The sequence below is a fragment of the Nestor notabilis genome, unplaced genomic scaffold, assembly GCF_000696875.1.
Source record: "Nestor notabilis isolate BGI_N333 unplaced genomic scaffold, ASM69687v1 scaffold32519, whole genome shotgun sequence".
Taxonomy (NCBI): domain Eukaryota; kingdom Metazoa; phylum Chordata; class Aves; order Psittaciformes; family Psittacidae; genus Nestor; species Nestor notabilis.
Window position 1 is genome coordinate 20,191 of NW_009943904.1, and position 4,417 is coordinate 24,607.

Here is a 4,417-nt window from a genome sequence, read left to right on the forward strand (position 1 = left end):
AAAAATGCCATTCATGTTTTACGGTCACACCAGGTTCATGCAGCTTAAAATGTAGGTATGGTAGACACGGATGGACAGATATTTTTGGGGTCCAGAATTCTGGGATTTGTCCACCTTTTGGACAAATGGCACTCTCCTATCTCCTGCATAAATCTCTCTCTTTAGTTATGTTTATAGAAAAGCCTCATGTCTGTTAAAGACAGGGACCTTCAGTTTTTGTTACCATCTTCAAAAGTTTATTGTTGTTCAGATAAAGTTCATAAATCTTGAAGCAGCTTCTTTTCTCAGCCTTGTGCTTCCCTCTTATTTAGGCCCACTGTTCTACTGTGCTTGCAGACAGATAGCTCAAGTTTCCCAGAGTGATATGAATGTTTTCAGCCAGCTAACCAATGGCTGATTAAGATACAGTTAATCTCAGAAGTACACACTAATCCAACTCTCATAAATACCTTTATTTTTCTAAGCTGTGTCTAGAGTTGTGGAAGCTATGATTAAATGACCTTAAGGAAAACATAGCAAATAAATAGTACACACAAAAAAATTCACAGTATGCAAATAAACAATGTATCCTGAAGTGATTAAAAGCATGTGCATGTGTGCACATATTTAGTAGGATTGACCAGATATTAAAGATATTAAATCAACATGTACATTTGTTTCACTGCTTTACTGAACAGCAAAGAAAACTAATTTATGTTCAATTATTAAAGTAATTATTAATATATTTCTTGGCTTTTATTTAGCATCTCAGATATTAGTATGAGAGGCCTGAATAGTTTTCCATTTCATCTGCCTGCTTGCACATAGTTTTGATTTAAAGAAATTAGCTAAATCTTTCTCAACTACATTATTTTGCGCTATGTAGAAACTGCCCAACAGATAGACATGCGGTAGTGCAGAATAATCTTGCTGTTCTTTGGACAGTAGTGAAAGATTTATATAATCACCATACCAAACAACATGCACTTACTTTCTTTAGTAGTTGAGGCACCTTATTTTAAGGTACTAATAATCCTAATAAGCAAACAGCTTTTTAAATCAGCATAGAAAATTAACATAAAGACTATATATGGGCCTTTTAAGAAACAGTAGATCCAAGTTCTGAAAAGTAGAAAAATATGTGGGCAGATAGGAAAGGCAGCTTACATTTGTTAGAAAGCACTGCATCCACTGTCAGAGCACTGAAGTACTTTTTAAATGAAACAGTACCATACAGTACTTCTAGACTAAGCACCACAGACATTTTGCTAGTAACTAAATAACATGAAATTAAATACAATCAAAAGAAGTCCTCTGCTCAACTTTTAAGCTCTAACAGAAGTTACATTCAAATGAAAAATACATTTTGTTTGATTTGTCAACTATCAGCAGCACAGAAAATTTAGAACTACCGAGCCCATTTAAGTCAGATCCATCAGCACTCTGGCTCAAGAGGACATCACTTCAAGTGATGAAAACAAATAGGCTTGTTTCATCTATTTCTATTACAGGAGCTTGAAGGACACTTGAGGGAGATAAAGGTGCCAATCTGAATACAAACACACCATACAGCTATATAAATAAGATGCATATATGCACAACAGTCCTCCTGTTAGTGTGAATGATGCAGGTGTAAAGGCAGCATACAAGTCTCTTCTACAGTTTAGGAGTGCAATCCTCAGTGGTTCAAGTGCCCCCCTCTGTCAGAGTTTTATCAGAGCTGCTTTGGGGCACATTTCAGCCAAAAAAAATGAAGAAATTAGCCTGAAAACAGTTTGTACAGTAGATTTTCCCTAGGTCAACTTCTTTTGACCAGATCAGGTTAGGGTATGGTCACATAGGCATTCAACCAGCAGGCCACAGGATGGAGGGCAGTCCTTTCTTCAGCCTGCACAGCCAGAACCGGAATTTTCCTATATTTGGTAAAAGAAATCAACATTTTTCATAGTCAGGAGCCGAACTTGGGGGGAAGGTAGAAACACAAATTGAGAACATACTTAAGAAAAAGCTTCCTGAATGCCTTTTCAAATAATAAGCTTTTAATGTAGGATTCAGGCTCAACCCAACAATGCTTATAACTGGGACACAAGATGCCCTTTAGCAAGCTATATGACAATGGTCATGTTCACTTCCTATCATCTTAAGCAAAATATGGTCTGTTTATTTGGTACCCATAGTAGGCAGCAGTTACTATAGTAAATCATTTTCCTGCACAGATTTAGAGAAAGTTTTCTTCTGTAAAAGCAGGAGGCTCTTAAGTCTGGGGACACTTGACTGTAAAAACATCTGGACAATAAGCAGCAGGGAAAGCCTCCCTCCCATCCTCCTTTACTAACATACTGTACCAGAGCCAGCAGCAACAATCTGGTAGTAGCAGATTTCAGCTTTTCAAATCCAGGCTATCTGCTGACAGAGCCCAATGGCATGCTACTGTAACAATTGTAACAGCTCTTTTAGACAGCAAAGAGGAATGGGAACAAAGGCATGTGGAATATGAGATAGAAATGATCTCCTGGTACTGCCTGTTTACACTGGCTATTTGTGAACTAGAGGGGCAAAAAAAATAAAATCCTAGATTAATGGGAAGATTAAGTCTTTCCTCTTCCAGGTTTCTAAACCCTGCTGAATGGCTTTCAAAGGAATCTGGAAATCCCAGTTATTAGATCTTACCTCATACTAGGTGTTCTATAAAGCCACTCACATGAAAGCATCACTCCTGCAAAGCGATTCCTCAGATTACAGCCCATCCGGTAAATCACTACACACAGGATGGCTTTTGAGGAAGCCATGAGCATTATGAAAAATGTTTATAGACAAACTTAACATTTTCTTTCCTGTGAACAAAACAAAGGGCTACAAGCTGTTAACAACCTTCTTTTTAGTATAAGCTCATTGGTTTATGGTATGGACTTTGTAATCCATTCTCAAAGACACTGTCAAAACGTTGCACAACAGCAAACAAATGATTCAATTCATTATGACCAGTGCATTCTGAAGCCTATTTTACGACAGTTTTAACCCTCCAGAATTACCCAGTGTGTGTGTGTAAAAGCTGTACAAAGTGCATATTTTTGTTTTACATGAATATGAAATTAGGCTACCAAGATTCCCACTACAAAAGACAGACTTCAGTCTAGTTGAACTTCCAAGCAAGGGGGTTAATTACATAGTGTCTAATTCTCTTTAAATATCTATCTGCTGGAAGAAGTCTCCTATTAGATACAAACGTTTCATGGCTCAAAAGGTTTCTGACAGCTCTAAAATTTCACTACCTAAAAGTCAAGTTCACATCTTAGTAGTTTCCACCCTGCCTTCTGGAATTTTGAAAGGTCTGGTCTAAGACAAAGTTTCTGTAACTGTGCCTGTTGAAGAGGCTTCAGCTCATACAACATCAGTAAGCAAACCCATTTCCAACTGCTATGCTAAGTCTGTAGTCTCAAGTTGTCTCTTGCATAAAATGAACCCAGAAATACTTTTTCGGACTCCAAATTGAGCAGCCACCTCATTTCCCTTTGATAATCATTTATAACTTTAATCTCTTATGAAATCCAGTGTGCTTGACCTGAAGAGGTCTCCAAAAACGTCAGTATCAGGTGTTGGGAAACATTTGCACTATGGCTTGCATCAGAGAGGAGACAAGGGTGCAGCTATTGCAGTTTGTCACTCCATCAATAAACCCTGCTCAAGTTCTAATTCCCTTCAAATAGGCTTAACCCAGAAACAGTTCCAGATAGCAAGAACACAAGTAGGCACTTACAGCCATAGAAAGTCATAATACCAGAACAGCTCTCCTCAACAAGCACCTTGTGTTTTAGATTGTAACAGAAGTAGTTATTATATTAGTTAACCCAAACAAGTAACACTTCAGAGGAAGGAGAGCAGAATATATCAGAGATGACTGAAGTTCTCTCCCTCTTATCAGCTGCAAGAAACTAACACCAGACCAGCTCACTTCATATTCAAATGAAAGCTCTCATTATTTTTTTAGTTCAGTGCCTCATTTCCTGCTTTTCACCAGGTAGTTTTACAATAGAAATTTCCACCTTCCACCCAAAAATAATCCTCTGTACCATACTTGCATAAGCACATACTTGCCATACATAGCTTGATCTTACTAGTCCACAATGAGTTTCAAATGAGAAAGTAGTAACAGATTCTGTGCACCATAAAGCAGACCAAAACCCAACTTGTAACCTAAATTTTCCCCTCTGTCACCTCCCTTTGTGCCCCTCCCCAGTAACTCCTCTTGTTCAACACCATTCATGGTAAAAAAACTCAAACAGAACAGCATCTATCTCCAATCCAGAGACAATTTAATGGGTGCAGAAATTCAGTCAATTCATGTATTAAAACCAATTTCGTAATACAGAAATATCAAGGATTAAGGGCATCACCATAAAACCAAATACATCCTCCCCCCCCCCCCCCCCCCCACGCC